Source organism: Apodemus sylvaticus, chromosome 12, assembly GCF_947179515.1.
Source record: "Apodemus sylvaticus chromosome 12, mApoSyl1.1, whole genome shotgun sequence".
Classification (NCBI taxonomy): Eukaryota; Metazoa; Chordata; class Mammalia; order Rodentia; family Muridae; genus Apodemus; species Apodemus sylvaticus.
This window is the reverse complement of record NC_067483.1, coordinates 33,796,431-33,814,853: the sequence shown is the minus strand read 5'-3', so window position 1 is coordinate 33,814,853 and position 18,423 is coordinate 33,796,431. Positions and strand designations below refer to the sequence as shown.

General features: G+C 47.6%; 1 protein-coding gene across 4 annotated transcripts in view; it reads right to left on the bottom strand.

The window, feature by feature from the left end:
- Mgat5 (alpha-1,6-mannosylglycoprotein 6-beta-N-acetylglucosaminyltransferase) overlaps positions 1-18,423 on the bottom strand; it is a 293,176-nt gene that overhangs the window by 254,933 nt on the left and 19,820 nt on the right. For 2 of the 4 annotated variants that reach the window (XM_052199816.1, XM_052199818.1), the window contains exon 1: positions 14,302-14,407. The exons of the other annotated variants lie outside the window; for them this stretch is intronic. The gene's annotated coding sequence lies outside the window, so the exon portion shown is untranslated. Of the gene's footprint in view, positions 1-14,301; positions 14,408-18,423 lie in introns of those variants that run through there. 4 annotated transcript variants of the gene reach the window in all.

The following is an 18,423-nucleotide window of genomic DNA, read 5'->3' as shown; positions in this document are numbered from 1 at the left end:
CATCCACCGTAGAGAGGGCAGAGAAATGGACACATTCACACTTCGTGCTCAGCTAGCTTTCTATAAGCTTACACAGTTCAGGGCCCAAACCAGGGAATGGTGCAGGGACACGGTGCACTGGCTGGGTCTGCCCACAGTAACTCAGGCAATACCCTCAGACACACCCAAAAGCCAGCCCAATCAGGACAAGTTAATTGAGGCCCTGTTCCCCAGGTGATTGTAGGTTCTGCCAAAATGATAATTAGAAATAACCATCACACCCCATAAGGGGACAATGACACTTAGCAATGCCACACGGTAGGAAATGGAGTTTAAATCTCAACCCTTCAAATTGTGGCTGTGGGACTTTGGGGAAATTTTACTCAACCACTCAGCTGCTGTGCAGACCTAAGTCACTCACTGACAGCAGCGTGTTTGGAGAAATGAGCCACTCTCTGACCACTTTCCCCACCATGATCGGAAACTGCTGACATCAGTGGACGACACTATCTTGCGGGACGGCACCGGATGTGTGATACAGATGGATGACAATGTCACTGTGAGGGTGTGTGTGACATTTCACTAGAACTTCTTCTGTAAATGGAAAGTCAGCTCAGCAAGCTTGGTTCCTCTCTGGAAGAGCAGGAAGCACTCTCAGTGGCTGAGCCATCTCTCCAAGCCTAAAGTTATCACTCTGTCTGCCACTGCCGAGGATTGAACCCAAACCCTGCGCCTGCTGTTCACGGGCTCTGCCCCTGAGCTAGCCCCAGCTATACTAAGAACACGCTAGTCCTGACTGTCACAAGGCTTCAAATAGCCATATGACACATACTTTACACATGACACCAGAGAAATCTTTCCTGCATGCTATTACAGGCTTTATTTTTTTTTTTATATATTGTCGAGGGTTCTTTTCAATTATAGATTTAAAAAAAAAAAAACAAGCAATCAAATGAGGAAATCTCAAGTTTTGGGCAGCTCTCGGCAGCTGTAACTCCAGTTCTAAGGGCTCTGACATCTTCTCCCTGCCTCTATGCCATGACACTTATGTGTCCCGCCCCTCATCCAGACACAGGCACAAATGATAATAATTTAAAAAATATTCTTAAAATGGGGTCCAATTTTCTGTCACTCCTTGTCTTGGGATCTTTGCTGATCGTTGACAAGGTTGTCTGCTGCAATGGGGGGCTGGGGCCTAATGATCACTCGAGCCTGAAGTTGAAGACCAGCCTGGCCAGTGTGCTGAAACTCTGTTGCAAAAGCAAGAAGAATGGGAGGAGGAGGAGGAGGACGAGGAGGAAGAGGAGGAGGACGAGGAGGAGGAGGAGGAGGAGGAGGAGGAGGTGGTGGTGGTGGTGATAGGGAAGTGAGCAGTGCTGCTCCTCTTGGTCCTGTATGGCCGCCATGCAGCTCAATCCTGTTTAGTAACGGGTACTTACTAAGTTAGCAGCTACAGCCAGAGGGCTTGATACTTCTTCATTTAATTGTTGGGAATTCTTTTTAATCTCTATCTCCCTTTTGCCTTCACTTCTTCTTCCCTCCCCCCTCTCCATGTGTGTATGTGTGCCTATGTGTATGTGTGTATGTGTGCCTGTGTGTATGTGTGCCTATGTGTATGTGTGTATGTGTGCCTGTGTGTATGTGTGCCTGTGTGTATATGTGTATGTGTGCCTATGTGTATATGTGTATGTGTGCCTATGTGTATATGTGTATGTGTGCCTATGTGTATATGTGTATGTGTGCCTGTGTATGTGTATGTGTGCCTATGTGTTTGTGTGTATCTGCACCTGTGTATGTGTGCCTATGTGTGTGTATGTATGCCTATGTGTATGTGTGTATGTGTGCCTGTGTGTATGTATGCCTATGTGTATGTGTGCCTATGTGTGAGTGTGTATGTGTGCCTATGTGTATATGTGTATGTGTGCCTATGTGTGAGTGTGTGAGCACCTGTGTTTGTGCACCAGTGTATACACACTCGAGTGCACTTGTGGAGATCATACCTTTCCAGCAAGATATACTGTTATACAGACTATTTGAATGTTTTCTTTTTCTTCAATCTCTGATTAAAACCATTCTAAAAACCACAACAAAGGCCCAAAGAGTTAGGCAAGGAATTAAAAACAGGGATTTGAAATGGATATTCATGATTGTTAATCTCTTTTGTCAAGTTTGGGTTGGGGGGGGGGAGAGATTTAGAATCACCATGGAAACACACATCTGGGTGTGTCTTTGAGGGTATTTCCATAGTAGTTTCACTAAAGGAGGACCCACCCTGAAGATGAGCAGGACTTTCCCATGGGCTGGGCTCTTACGGAATAAAAAGGAGAAAATGAAAAAGGAGCCGGCGAGCTGAGCCCCAGCACCCATCCCTCTCTGCTCTCCGGCTGTGGACGCCATGTGACCAGCGGCATCCCACTCCTGCTGCCGTGCCTTCCCTGCCATGATGGGCATCTGACCTGTGAGGCAACAGAACCCTTAGGTGACTTCTGTCAGATACATTGTCACAGCAACAAAAAAGAAACAATGTATCAAAGCAAACTGATCAATTATGACAGGCCAGTGAAAGAGACCCCTACCACATCACACTTACTTTTTCTTCTAGACAGTTTTCCCCTAGCCCAGGCTGGCCCCAAACTAGGCATGCTCTTGAGTTTCGGATCCTCCTGCCTCAATCCCCTGAATGCTGAGAGGACAGACATTCAATGGTAAGCCCAGCTTGTGTGCTTCTGGGGATAGAACCCAAGGCTTGGTGATGCTAGGCAAGCGTTCTGTCAACTAAGCTCCACCCCCACACTCCCCCACTGCATCCTCAATAGGTAGCAAACAAAATTCTACTACTCTATTAAACTGATCTGCAAGTTATGAATAACAAAGGGGAGGTCAGAACAGAGGTGAATCCTGAGGCTGCTTGTCCCTGGCCCTGGGGCCCCAGACTTCTGACTGCTCCCAGGGAGCTCAGGAACCAGGAAGGCCTGGAGACCAGGGGGAGGAATCCCTGACTCAGATCCTGCCCGCAGGACTGGGAGGGCCAGAGGCCATCATTCAGCTGTGAAGCCAGTTACCAGGTAACAGTGTACCCAGCAGAAAAAAATGCATTCACTAGACCATAGCCAGATTACACAAAACTAGAAAATTACCTCACTTCCTTCCTGTTACTCCCAGACCCAGTCTGGCTCCCAGAGCAGGGGCCCAGCAGCCCGGCCAAAGAGCTGGGCAAGCACATGGCTGGGTACAATATGTCCTTCCACCGGCAGGCCCAACACAAGGGCGCATGTGGTCCTTCGCTCCAGGGGCAGCCGAGGGGGCTTGCTGGAATCCAGGATGAGAGTCTGCCTTTCACTAGAGCCTTGAAATTGCAGAGGGTTGGAAACCCACTGGCAGCTCTAAAAGCCCCACCCAGTCAGTGCCCCGCGTCCAAGCTCCTCTTGCCTAGAGTTCCACCACCGGCAACTGGACTCTCCTCTTCCTTGTCCGAGCCTATCTGGCTACTCCCGAAGGTCTTGGCTACAAACATTACATCTAAGGACGCTGAATTTCACCAGTATTAATCCAGTGATGCTGCTTGCCACCACAGCACAACCTGGAATGCTGGTCGCTCTGGAACACGAAAGATGCTTCTAAAGTTCCAGTAAATTTACCAGAATCCCCTTCAGGAACTCCAATCACTAAGTTACTTACACAGGAAGGAGTCAAGCAAGGCATCAAAAGAGCTGTACAAGTGATCGCCAACCCAATGACTGCTGGCTGCAGCATTGCGACCGTCCCCGCCCCTCTGCCCCCCCCCCAACTCCCTGCCCCCCCTGTCCCCCCTACCCCCCTACCCCCCCCCCCCACCAATTGTGTTTGTGCTCACTGTTCTGAGATAAAGGACTAAGAACTTACCAGAGATGCACAAAATGTTATCAGGTGCTGGGACCAGCTGCAACAAAGTGTGCCTCCTAGGTGATTCTAAATCTTGTCAAATTGACTATATTAACCATCACACATGGGATGGGACAGAAGAAGCCAGGAAATGGTATCGGTGTGAATTCTGTATCAGCTGATTCTCAACTCCCACAGCATAAGGTCTTTTCCTCCCAAAGCAGTTAGCACACCACTCAGTGAAGGCTGCAAGAAATACAGCCAGCTGCTGGGAGCAAACAGTCCTCTGGTGGCCTTTAAGATGCTAAGTGAGTGGCTTAATCACCCAGCAGGGTCTAGCAGGCAATATAGAAAACCCCTAGGAGACAGGCAGCCATGAATGGAAAACACTATCATTTTAAAAAGGATTAATAACAGGCCAGCCTAGGCAGCAGAGACAGCTCAGTAGTTGCAGTAGCAAGTAGTAGCACTTCCAGCTTTAGTAGAGGACCCAGTTTGGTTCTCAGCATCCAGGCCAGGTAGCTCACAACCACTTGTAAGTCCAGTTCCATGGGAGATTTGGTGCCCTCTTCTGGCTTCGTTGGGCATCTGCATGCACGAGGTGCACAGAAACGCAACTTTACTCACACACATCATTTTAAAAACTTATTGAATGGACTGATGGATGGGTGGGTGGGTGGGTAGATGGATGGGTGGGTGAATGTATGGATGGATGGATGGGTGGGTGGGTGGATGGATGGGTGGGTGGGTGGGTGGATGGATGGGTAGTGGGTGGATGGATGGGTGGGTGGATGGATGGGTAGATGGATGGATGGGTGGGTGGGTGGATGGGTGGGTGGATGGATGGATGGATGGATGGATGGATGGATGGATGGGTGGGTGGATGGATGGATGGATGGATGGATGGATGGATGGATGGGTAGATGGGTAGATGGATGGATGAGTAGATGGGTGGGTGGAAGGATGGATGGGTGGGTGGGTGGGTGGATGTATGTATGTATGTATGGATGGATGGGTGGATAGATGGGTGGGTGGGTGGATGGATGGGTGGGTGGGTGGATGGATGGATGGATGAATGGATGGATGGGTAGATGGATGGATGGGTAGATGGATGGATGGATGGATGGATGGGTGGATGGGTGGATGGGTGGATGGATGGATAGATGGGTGGATGGGTGGATGGATGGATGGATGGATGGATGGATGGGTAGATGGATGGATGGATGGATGGATGGATAGATGGGTGGATGGGTGGCTATGTGGGTGGATGGGTGGATGGGTGGGTGGATGGGTGGCTGTGTGGGTGGATGGGTGGCTGGGTGGATGAAGCAGGCCAGGCTGGAAAGAAACACACCACCTGAGAAGACTTCTCTGGTCTTTTTAGAGAAACTATCCAGGTCCATGGGTGTGTGTAGGTTGGGAGTGGGGGCAGGGTATTATTTTTCTGAACAAGTTAGCATCTCCTCAAAAACAAAAACAAAAACCTAGAGGAAGTTTTATATCTCTGACTTGGCCAAGCTGATCAGAAAAGAAACACACAGAATCACAGGAAAATGTTCTGATGATCCCAGCACACAGGAAGCTAGCTCCAGGGCAGTCAGGACAGCTTCCAATTTTAAAGTCTTTTCCCATTTACTTTTGTGTGTGTGTGTGTGTGTGTGTGTGTGTATGTGTGTGTGTATGCGTGTGGGTATGTATGTGTATGTGTGTGTCTCTGTGTGTGGTGGTATATATGCGTGTGGATGGTCCCTATGTGGGTACTGGGGAGCAGACCCAGGCCCTGGGGCCTGCTGGCACATGCCTTCACTCATTGAACCATCTCACCAGCCCCTCAACTGAACCATAAAAGGGGGAATCACGTTACAGGGGAGCATTTACAGTGCTCCCTAAACTAACTTTCTCGAGTTCCTGGGTTGTATATTTGATGGCACCTGGAATCACCTGGGACACAAACTCTAATGTCTAGATTAGAAGACCCACCTTAACGGTGAGAGGCAGAGCCCATGACCTTGGCATGCGACAGCCACCTCAGACTCCTGCCTCCCGCCTTCCCACCATGCTGCACTGTTATACCTGAACTGTGAGTTGAAAGATGCCCTCAGGTTGTGTCTGTAGGCATATTGTCACAGTAATGTAGAAAATAATACACTCTCTCCTTAGGAGTCATACGGTCGGGCTTCCTTGACTACCGGCACCCCCTCCTCTCTGTGCTCCGGCAGCCTTACTGCCTGCCCTTGTCCAGGGCCTGAGGGCTTTCCCACAGTTGTTAGGCACGGTGCCTGGGGCGATCCCTCATTCTGGCAGTGCCCTGTAACTACTGCTGCCACTAGTCTGTGCTTGGAGTTTTGCAGGTAAAATGTGTTACCCGGCAGGAACTTAGACATTGACTTGCATTATCACAGCTGTGATAAAAATGCACCCACGTGGGCCTGGAAGCTCACGGGGACATTCCCAAGCGGTCCTTCCAGTGCTATAAACACGAGGCTGAATGACCCGAGAAGATGGATGCTCCATCTGGGGGGCCTTGAACTCACCTCCAGAGCCAAGGAGATGATTACAATCATCCCCAGACAGTAAGGGCTCACAGCCGGTTTTCCTCCCGCCTATGCACTCAATTTTTTTCCTACTTAAGATTTTATTTTTGACATCTGCTTACTAATACAAAAACACTCAGGAGCCCAAAGGCCGTTCCAAGCTCTTTGACAGTCCGAGGAGGCTAATGAAAACAGTCGCCTGGGCCAGTGAGGTGACACTTGCTACCGAGCCTGATAACAGGAGCTGGAGCCCCAGGACCCATGTGGTGAAAGGAGAGAGCCAATTCTGGAAAGCTGTCTTCTGGCTCCCCACACATGCACCATGGCATGTGGAGCACGTGCCCATCCTCACCCCCCACCCCGCCCACACCTACACAATAAATAAAATAGCCTTGGGTACACTGAACAACCATCCTTAAGGGAAAACGGTTTATTACTCTCTGACAGAAATAGATTCAGTCCCAGGTTAGATTCACCCAGATCACCTGACTCCAAAGGTAATCATTCCCCCTTCCCTGGTGCCAGTCTGCTCTGCTTTGGTTTGGTTTGGCTACTCTCCACCTCCCTGGGTACTGGAATTATAGTCCTCCACCTGGTGTACGGGGGTCTTGGGAACTGAACCCACAGTTCATACTTGCATACCAGGTAAGCACTTTACCAACTAACCTACATCCCCAGCCTCCAGAGTATCATTCCTTAAAAGAAGGACCCAAAGTCTTCAGGTCATTCTTGGCCTGAGCCCACCTCCTCTCCGAATGTGGAGGCACAAGGATCAGAAGTTCAAGGTTAGCCTCCGCCACATAGCTAGGACGCCCTGTGTCAACAACAATAAAGATATATTAAAGATATAATTGTGTTATGGCAACATGTGTGCCTTCTTATTAATACACCAAGTTATAAGATCTAAGAGTGTCTGTTGCCCACCAACCGGGTTTGGTCGTAATGAACACAAAAAGTATTTTGAGATTTCAGCAAAATGTAACATGAGTCATATTTACTGAAGGACGAGACTCAAGGTGCTTCAAGACGGCGGGGCTCCCTGCATTCACGGGAACACATCCACAGATTTAACCAACCATATGTGGGAGCCCAGAGGGTGTAGGCTAGAGGATCAGGGTCGAGGTCATCTTTGGCTACATAGCCTTTACTATGTAAAATCCATCTTTCATAGAGAAAAAGAAACTTGCTTGGTTTTAGTCCTGAATATGCATAGAACTTTCTTTTTCTTGTCACATTCCCTACACAATATTGTATCAAAAACACTTGGATTGTGTTAAGTATAAGAAACAATGGAGAATCAACTTCAGGCACAGGAAGGTATGTGTCACTATAGAAGGGACTAGAACAGCTCAGATATTAATGTCCAAAGCGGTCTCGGGACCAACTGGTCCCTCTGCCTGCTGGAGGCATACACACTCCAGTTCAGCGGACCTTATGGCCCTGGCCCCAGTTGGAGTTCCTCAGTCAAGTTTACTTCCAGGATTGAAGAAGAAGGGTTGAGGAAGAGGATGGCTGGCTAGATTTACTTGTCAACCAGAGATTTCACTACCAGGTTCAAGACTGGAAGGGAGAGGAGGGGAAGGGGGGGAGGGGAGAGGAGGGGAAACTGGTACCAACAACTCCAATCCCATCACATCTTCATTTCCAGCAGACTATTACTTTTTTTTTTTAAGTGACTCTTCACACATGAAAAATGTACATTTCCCGAAAGCCACACTGCGGCTTTTAATTACTGTGAATATTTTCCCAGTGCCTCTCGCTGTGAAAAGATCCCTGCTTCTTCCACGGAAAAGGCTCAACCGTTTTTATCTGTTCAGAGGCATCCATCATAAGTGTGCCAATATCTTAGGGCTAAAAGGGGGGCTTTTTAAACTTTCTAAGGGTTTAATCAATAGGGTCCTTTACGCGGAAGGCTGAGCTGCCTGCAGAGAATATGAATACCACTTTTCTGCAGAGAATATGAATACTTTTCGCTTTATTCTAATTTAAAACGGCAATGCACTATATATCGCACAGGCGCTACATTGCAGGCACAACATTAGGCTCTTGTTTTCAATTGTTCTGATGTTCACACCCATTATGCCATCTTAATAGTAAAGATATTAAATGATTAAGAAGTTCAAAGAATCTTATATTACAAAGCCATTCTGGGGGGAGGGGGAACAAAGGGACAGAAAAGAGAGGGGAGAGGGATGGAGGGCAGAGGAAGGGAGAGAGTAAAGGGGGGAAGGAAGGAGGGAGAAATTAAGAAGGAAAGGCAGGCAGGGCACAAATATTAGCATCAATGTTGAAATTCCAATCATAAATTAAGATATTGATTTTGTTTGTCGTTCATTTATGTATTTATTCATGTGCTCAGTTTTGACACAGACTTTCAATATACCAGGAGCTGACCTTGAGTTCCCTATCTTCCTACCTCCTCCTTCCAAGTGCTACGATTACAGGCCTTGTCACCACTCACACTGTGGAGGAGGTTTGAATGTCCCCATTCCCTGCCACACACACACACCACAGGCCCATATATTTGTATGCTTAGGACCCAGTTGACGATGGGAGTGGGCCCACACCACCACACCAGGCCCAGTGACTCTCTCTCTCTCTCTCTCTCTCTCTCTCTCTCTCTCTCTCTCTCTCTGTGTGTGTGTGTGTGTGTGTGTGTGTGTGTGTCTGTGTGTGTGTGTCTGTGTGTGTATGTGTGTCTGTGTGTCTGTCTGTCTGTCTGTCTCTGCCTGCGGATCAGGATGTAAAGCCCTCAGATACTGCTCTAACCCCATGCCTGTCTACTTTCCGCCACGATGCTAATGGACTAACTCTAAAACATGTCCCTTCCCTCCCCTACTACCTGATCCCCACCACACCTAGTCTAAGAGGTATTTTATTTCTTCCTCCTGTGCAATCAGTTTCTTATCAAACTGTGTGCTGGGACAGGAAAGGCACACAGACTAATGAGTTGTTTCATTAACAGACACCAGGATATGACTAAGAACAAACAAACCTGCCCTTAAGCATTAAGACTGAGGAAAGGAACTCAGAAGACAAAGGTTAAGGAGCCAACATCAAAGACACCTTCAGGACTGAGAGAGAGCCTTGGAGGAAGCCCGCACGGCCTCTGCTCCCAAGTGCACAGGAAGCAATGGCAGAGGCAGGGATATCTGAAAGGTGACAAAGGTCTTGAGTCAGAGTCTACTGACGGGAAGGAACTTATTTTCATGTGTGCTGTTCACACCTTTGATTCCCCCCACCCCCCACATCCTTACCAGACTTTCTCTGCTCTACTTTAACATGAAACTGGAAGTGGTTAAGCAACTTGCTTAGCTGCACAGGGTGACAGCAGAATTCGAACTGGCTCCCACTTACCCCACGAAGCTTAAGGTTTACCTCCAGATCAAATTTCAAAATTCAGCAAGACTGTACCCTGGTTCCTAAGTGTGTGTGTGTGTGTGTGTGTGTGTGTGTGTGTGTGTGTGTGTGGTGTGTGTGTGGGTGGGGGGGGGGTGGATAATCCTTAGAGGATAGAAAAACATCAGCTGGGCGGCGCGGTGGCACGCGCCTTTAATCCCAGCACTTGGGAGGCAGAGGCAGGCGGATTTCTGAGTTCGAGGCCAGCCTGGTCTACAGAGTGAGTTCCAGGACAGCCAGGGCTACACAGAGAAACCGTGTCTCGAAAACCAAAAAAAAAAGAAAAAAAAGAGAGGATAAGAAAACATCAATGCACATACAAAAAGAGGAAGAGGGAGAAAGGAAGGAAGGCACAGAAGGAGGGGAGGGGAGGGAGGAGGCAAAAAGAAAAAAGGAGGAGGAGGAGGGAGGCAGGAAAGGAAGAAGAAAAAAGGAGGGAAGAGGGGAGGGAGGAACAGCAAGGAGGAAAAAAGAAAAGAGAGGAGGGGGAAAATAAGAGGGAGGAAGGGGAGGAGGGGGAGAGAAGGAAGGCAAGGAATGGGAAAGGGAGGAGGAAGAGAGGGAGAGAAAGAGAGAAGGAGGGATAGAATCTAAAACTATTGACCCTATGCTGAGGGGGTAGGCTCTAGAAGGGATACCTGCAAAAGGCTAAGAATCACTGGAATCGCAGTCTAGAAGCAGGGAGTCCATCCCCAGCATAGCCAAAGTAAGACAGACGCTGTTCATACACGAGGTTGGGAAGAGCCAGAAGCAGAGTAATCTTGTGCCCTCTCTCTAAGAACCCCTTAGCTGCCAACCACGAGGCAATACGAAAGGCATGGTGTCTGTTTAAATGAGCCACTAAATCCGGTCTCCTACCATCAAGGCCTCTGACAGTCACCCAGAGGTTTTCTAGACGGAGGCATGCATCCCACTGGCCAGAAATAAGCACAGGCTCCCACCTAGTATACATTAATTGATTTAAAACAAAACACAGACTACTGTCAATTATGAAATTATATCTTAAAACATTAGTTTTAGTGGGGAATGAATGGTCACGTCCATATCTTCTTCCCATGCCCAAAACGGTTATTATGAGTGGCAAATTTTAGAACACACTGTCTTGGACTTGCGATGTTGTGGTTTCTTGGAATCCAATGGCTCTGACCGTCACTGTACCTGGGCCAGATGGCTAGCACACCTCCCGGTTCGCTGTCCTGGATGCCACCCCCAGGATTCCTGGACCGTCCTTCACCCTTAGAGTCCTGCAGCCACTGCTTTCCAAGTTTTTCTGTGGTTCTTTGCCTCTATTCATCAGGTCTCTGACCCACCTCTTCCTGAAGCCCTCTCTACTCTATCAGTAAGGGGTAAGGCCTTACCACTGCGGTCAAGCACAGTGCCCCACCTTTTACAGCCAATCGACCTTCTCTTCTGCAGTCAGACACCTCTGCAGTACCAGTGGGGTGGGGGGCGAGGGAAAAGAGGAGCCCGTGGTAGCCATAGAAACACCAGTTACCAAGTTACCTCCTGCCCTGGTCTTCAGCAGGCCTTTCAGCTTAGGAACAATTTGGTTGTTTTTTTCCCCTTGTCCTCAGCTACCTACATTTCTGAACTTCATCCACAGACTCAACCAATCTTTCATCTAACCTAACATTTGCTGAGTAAGCACAAGGAATATTTACTGTGAGCACTGAATCTCACCAAACGTTCACGCCAGTAGACAAGAAAAACATCCATCCGGGCTTGGAAGATGATCAGAACGAAGCCCCTTAGGTAACAGGAAGCAAGCAGGGAAAAGGGTGACTTTGCTCCTGCCTGCTTGTGCCTCCTTCAAATGTCTTACTGAAATAAAATTCATATACACTGGATTGAACCTTTGAAAGCAGACCGTTCTCTTGTTTAGGGTTTCTATTCCTGCACAAACATCATGACCAAGAAGCAAGTTGGGGAGGAAAGGGTTTATTGAGCTTACACTTCCACACTGCTGTTCATCACCAAAGGAGGTCAGGACTGGGACTCAAGCAGGTCAGGAAGCAGGAGCTGATGCAGAGGCCATGGAGGGATGTTCCTTACTGGCTTGCTTCCCCTGGACCCAGGACCACCAGCCCAGGGATGGCACCACCCACAATGGGCCCTCCCCCCTTGATCACTAATTGAGAAAATGCCTTACAGCATTTATTGCTCATGGAGGCATTTCCTTTCTCTGTGATAATTCTAGCCTGTGTCAAGCTGACACACAAACCCAGAACAGTTCAGGACTGAGGCACAGCTCCATACCAGAGCATTTGGCTTAGCAGCACAGGATCCTGGGTTCAATTCTCAGCATCATAAAAAAAGATCATGCATCAGTGGTATATAATATGTTCACTACACTCTAGAACTGCCATCTCAGTTTAGTTCAGAACCATTTCTAATACCCTGAAATAGTTAAGCCTTATTATCAACTGATTTGATTCAGAATCACCAGGCAAACAAAACTCTGGCTGCCTCTGTGAGTTGTTTCCAGAAAGGTTTAACTAAAAAGGGAAGCCTGTCCCTGACTGTGACTAGAATTATCTCACAGACTGGGATCCAGGACTGAGTTAAGAGGAAACCTTGAGCGGATCACCTGTATTTATCTCTCCTTCCAGTCTGCAGATCTGAGAAACTAGCTGCCTTACGCTCCTGCAGCCATGACTTCCCCATAATGGAACGTACCCTCAAACTGTAAGTCATTTGGTCACCACAACAGGAAACTTAATTGATACAAACCTGAAAAGAGAACTTGGGTCATTGATAAGTCCCTCTTACCTATTCCCCCTACCCTTGGGAAAGAGAAATCTGCTTCCGGTCTCTGTGGATTCACCTCTTTGGGTGTTTCCTGCCATGAAATCAAATGCACTTCCTGTCATGTTCCGTTGGTTGGTCCGTGTGTCTGTCTATCTGCCGGAGAGCATGCTCCCCTCTTGTATTTTGGTTCACTGTCAACATCTGTCGCTGTGACCCCTAAGCTCTTCCCTGTCTCTAGCCCACTCCCTAAGCTGGGCTTGGTTTAGCCCTGTGAAAAACTATCTCATTTTCTACAAAAAACAAGTGCACCATTCCTTTGATTCTTCCTCCTAAATGCTAAGCACACCTTCCTTCCTTCCTTCCTTTGCAGCCTCTGATTCTACAAAAATGTCTTCTATATGACCCAGCTGTACCACTGCTGGGCACTTCCCCACAAGACTCCCAGACAACATATCACAGGGACCCTCCCACATCGATGTTTCCTGCAGTACCATGCACAATACCTAAGTTATGGAATCAACCTAGGAGAATAACAACAGAAGAACAGATGTAAAAAAAAAAGATGTGGTTTGTACACACAATGGGATTTTCGCCCGTAAAGAAGAACGAAATTAGTGGAGGCAATACTAAGCAAGTTTCAAAAAGACAAATATAGTATGCTTCTTCTCCTTTGTGGTTCCTGAATTTGATGAAGGCACAAAATGCATATATAGGACATGGAAGTAAGGGCAAAACTAAAATATAATAAGAATAAAATTAAAAAAAAAAAACAGTAAAACTCTCTCCTATGCCCCTAGTCAAATGATGTGGGTGACCTTAAGTAATCTGTGACTTGCCCCCCCCCCCTCTCTCTCTCTCTCTCTCTCTTCAGGGATCAGAATAGCCATTTATCTCATAGCTCTTTCATGAAGAGATGAAGAGCAGTGAGAATCCTAGGTTCCTAGCATGTTCATGAATGTCAGATGTCAGGCATGCTGTAAGGGTTCAATACTATCATCACACCTTTAGGATTAAATCCCACAAACCTCTTGGCCCTGTTTGCTCAGGCAGCCCCAGACCTCTCTGGACACTGGCATATTCCCACAGCTTTCTGGCTCAATTTGTAAGACTTTTTCAAAACACCAACCCTTCCTTAATAAAACCTTTCTGAGGATACCATGCGCCTGGTATCCATACTCTGACTGAGATCTGATACTGGAGACCAGGATTATGGGGGCTGATGAGGGTACTCCTAGGATGATTTGGATATAGAATGCCCCAATTTTCCCATCTCATTACAGGACCCCACAATTTCTCCTCAACACCACTGCAACAGCCTTCCTTAAATCTTACTCCTGCCCTGCCCCCTTTTAACCCTGTGACTAGAACAGCTATCAGAAATCCAAATCTAGGTAGATGCATACCTAGCGTGCACGAAGTTCTGAGTTTCAATCCCCAGCACCAACTAAATCAGGCATAGTGATATCATCCCATCCCTGGGGAAGTTGGAAGTTCAAGGTCATCCACAGCTTTGAGACCACAGAGTGAGTTCAAGGCCAGATCAAGTTTGTTTTATTTTGTTTTATTTTTGCTGGTACTGTTTGCATGTGTTAGGCAAACTTTACCACTGAGATACATCTCCAGCCCAAGGACACCTGGGCATGGGCATCTTGAAAGAGTTGAAGAGTTCAAGCGTGTGCGTGTGCAACACACACACACACACACACACAGCATACTGCAGCCTCAGACAGTTTAACAGTCTAGTAATAAAAGAGCAGAAGAACTTGTGACCACCACCTACCTCCCACAACTGCACAGGCTCCCAATGGCTGATGTTCTGACTCTCCTACCTGCTCCTTGGCAAATCTGGGACGAAATACTTCTCTTGCCTCGGTTTCGGCGCATATGAAACTAGAATAACCACACTTCCTTTCGACTTTGAATTGCTCTTGATTGGCAGCAAGCAGTCAAAGTCCATGCAAAAGGTGTGTGTATCCTTGGCTACCATGGCCCAGCTGCTTTGGAATCGTCTCCCAGAGTCAGGAGACTGTTTTATTAGGGGCCCTCCACTGGCTGTGTGAGTCAGGTGCCCAGGCCTGCCACAAAAGCCCCTCTGTAAATGTTTAAAGATTTCGCCCCCCTAGGCTGTTACTTGGTTGGCATCCAAGACTTTCAAAGCAAGTCATACTGGTATCATGTGGCCCAACTTGCCCACAGTGACAGAAGAGACTGAGGCTCACAGGGCCTCAGTGGTAGGGAACACAACAGCCCCGGGAGTCACCTGATGTCTCACTTAAGCCTTAAGACTTAATCAAGGCAGCCCTGGGTTACCCATGGCCACGCAGATGTTCCGTGGCTTCCAAAGTCCCCTGGCCACAGCTACTGTGAGCCACCCACCCAGTCCTTTTCTCTCATTTCTACTTCTGCCCCTCCTCTACCCCCACTTTCTTTTCTCTCCCTCTTCTGGTTGGTGGCTCCCATGTTTCCAGAGAAAGCATGACCCTTCACAAGAGGACCAGAGCTGGCTGTGTTCTACCTGGAACCATTTTCACAGAGCAGGGGTGGTCCTGGAGCTCCTCACAACCCACTCAGGGCCTTCATAGGACAGGACTTCTCTAGAACCAGAAGTTGTATTCTGCATACTTTGGGGGTCAGTACTTTGAGTGCTAAAGTTTTAAAGGCCTCTGCGAATCTGGGTGTCAGGGGCCAAGCCATAGCCCTCAACTAAAGGCCAAGGCCAAGGCCAACGGTCCACACAGCTCAACTGTCCCTTCCCACCTGCTTGCTCCCAGCAGGGGAGCCAGCAGAAGTTCCCAGCAGGGGCATTTTAGTTTCCTTTTTGTGCCTGCACTAGATGTTCAATTATAGTTGTCAAGAATCCAGACCACTCTTCCTAAACCTCTGCCTCCACATATCCACTGACTTACAACATAACACTGGTGATCAGCTCCATTCTTGGGTACAATGTTGGGTTCTGTTTTGAATTCTGATCTTACTTTTTAAGGTAAAGCTCCAGATTTTGGGGGGGGGGGGGTGAGACATTCCCACAAGCCAGCCTGTGATGTAAATTCATCACACTGATCCTGAAAGGACAGTTCTGTGGGTGAAGCACTAGCCACACATGCATGAGGACTTGAGTTTGGACCAGTAGCGCCGACATAAAGCCTGGTGCTCTACGTGAGTCTGTGATCCCAGCTCCTGTGACAGAACAGAAGGTAGAGGACAGAGGAATGCCCGGAGGCTCATGGGAACAGATGTCCTGGAGAAGGGAGTAGCGAATGAGAGAGTACCACAAGCAAAGTCAAAGGTCAAAGGAGAGAACTGATTGATTCCCTATTGGTTACCTCGCTTTCAGAAGCATGCCTGCCTTCAAACACATGAACACATACAAGATTTAAAAAAAAAAATCACTCTTTAGTCAACGTGTTTGCTGAATTTCTTGCTTTCTCGGGCCAATGAGGGCTGGGCATATAGAGGTCATGACAGAAGTGAGCTTCTCAATGAAAGGGCCGTAGGGATACCTCACCTGAAACAGCGCTGGGGAGTCTAAGAAGATGGTTCAGTCGGGAAACGTCTGGCCGTGCAAGCACTAAGACCTGAGTTGGAGCCTCAGCGTCCACAGCAAAAGAAACCAGAGCTGATGGCATGTGCCTAACATCCCAGGCCTGGGGAGGTGGAGACAGGGGGATCCCTGGGGCTCAGTGGTCAGACCAGCCTACTGGGTGAGCTCTGCGCTCAGTGAGTGAACTTGTCTCACAAGTACGAACTGGGTAGTGTCTGAGGAGCAGTGACCGAGGTCGGACTCTGGACCTCACAGGTGCACACACCTGCGCAATACCTGCACCCATACACATACACACACACACACACACACACACACACACACACACATATACACACACACACACACAATCAGGCTCAAGGGGACTTGCAAGCAATGAATGAACCTGTCAATCAATAAAAGAATCCTCCCACGCATTAACAACAAAGATACTGTTATTTAACAGATAAACTTGCTAAATACACACATGTTCTCTTTATGTCTGAAATAAGTGGTAAAATAATATAATAATAATAATAATAATAAACACGACCATTCCTTCCAGAAGGGAGAAAGCTTATATTCAATGAGAGTTTCATCAGTAACTAAATCTACACGACTATGAAGGGAAAATGTGTGACTATTCAATATTTTTTTTTAAATAATGGAAACCTGGGGCTGGGGATGTGGCTCAGCTGGTAGAGTACTTGCCCCGCATGCAGAGTCCTGGGTTTAGTCTTCAGTACTGCATAAACCAGGCAGCGTAGTGCAAAATTAGAACTGCAGCCCTCAGGAGACAGAAGCAGGAGGATCAGGAGTTCAAAGTCATTCTCAGCTACACGGTGAGTTCGAGGGTAGCCTGCACAGCATGAGACCAGAGGCAACAGGGAGCAAGGAGATGGCACCAGCTTAATAGCCTGAGGTATTAAGTTATCAGTACCAGGAACCATCTCTCAAGAGTTGTTCTTGGGCCAGGCAGTGGTGGCCCATGCCTTTAATTCCAGCACTTGGGAGGCAGAGGTATGCATATTTCTAAATTCAAGGCCAGCTTGGTCTAGAGAGTGAATTCCAGGACAGCCAGGGCTATACAGAGAAACCCTGTCTCGAAAAACAACAACAACAAAAAAGAGTTGTTTTTGGATCTCCATATGCACACCACAGCACTCAGTTATAAAGAAAAATTTTAAGGAGAAAAACTGCTACTGCTATAACCATTAAATACGGTTGCAGTGTTAAGTACATGAAGATCGTTCCGGACCAAATCTAACTACCAACTTAAAAGCTAGAGAGGAAAAGATGCTCATGGCACAGCAGTGGCCCTGTGTCTAAAGGGCAGCAAAGAGCACTGAGGTATACTCAGCTGTGGTAAAGTCACTTCCTGCTGAGAGAAGTTTCTAGAACAGCTCAGGAAGATCTCCTGTGGCAAAGAGAAGTTTCTAGATGACACACTCCTAGAAATCCACTTATAGTGAAAACCCAGCACCTCAGAGGCTAGACTTAGTTGGCGGCTGGCTGGCAACCAGGAGGAAACATTTCCCTGGAGCTCTGTGTGGCTTTCCACCCAAGTTCTCAGTCATGGGACAGGGCCTTCCCTCCTAAGCCTTGTGGGTAAAAGGAAAATGTTCTGTAGTCCATGGTTATTTGTGAGGCATGTTGTGGGCAACCGGGTATGCATTTGTTTATCTTTTTAATTCTTTAACCATTTCCTAATGTATATAATGTATTTTTATCTCCTTCAATGAAGTATTTCATAAAGGTGTGTGTGTGAATGTAAATGTGTGTGTGTGTATGTGTGTGTGAATGTAAATGTGTGTGTGTGTGTATGTGTGTGTGAATGTAAATGTGTGTGTGTGTGTGTATGTGTGTGTGTATGTGTGTGTGTGTGTGTGTTGCTAATTACATTAAGATTGAAACAAAGGATGTGGAGAGCAGGGGTTTATCCCACACAAAGTCTGATTAATCCCTCTCTGAAAAATCAGAAGCAGACAGTCAACAGTTCTGTTTAGGAGTCAGAAAACCTTCACGTTTTCATTTTGAAATCTTGTGCAAGTCGTTAGAGCCTGGCGGGAGAAATGCTCTGGTAAACTTCCTCACCACATGATGGAACCGACAGCATGGGTTCCGCTCAACTCCTTGAGCAAGTGAAAAAGAAAACTAGCAAGTGTAACTGAGCTCGCGCCCACTCCAGACCCTTGCCTGATAGTTAGGACTGAGAGGGCCAAGTCCTGGTGACAGGGAGCAGTGGGCGGGGCAATGTCCATACTCATACAATTCCCTATGACTTCTACAGCAGGCTCTTGGACTGGACTTAAAAGTTGACTGACCACTCAGTAGAGGATTTTTTTTTTTTTTGGTAGAGTCTCAATGTTCTTGAACTCTCTA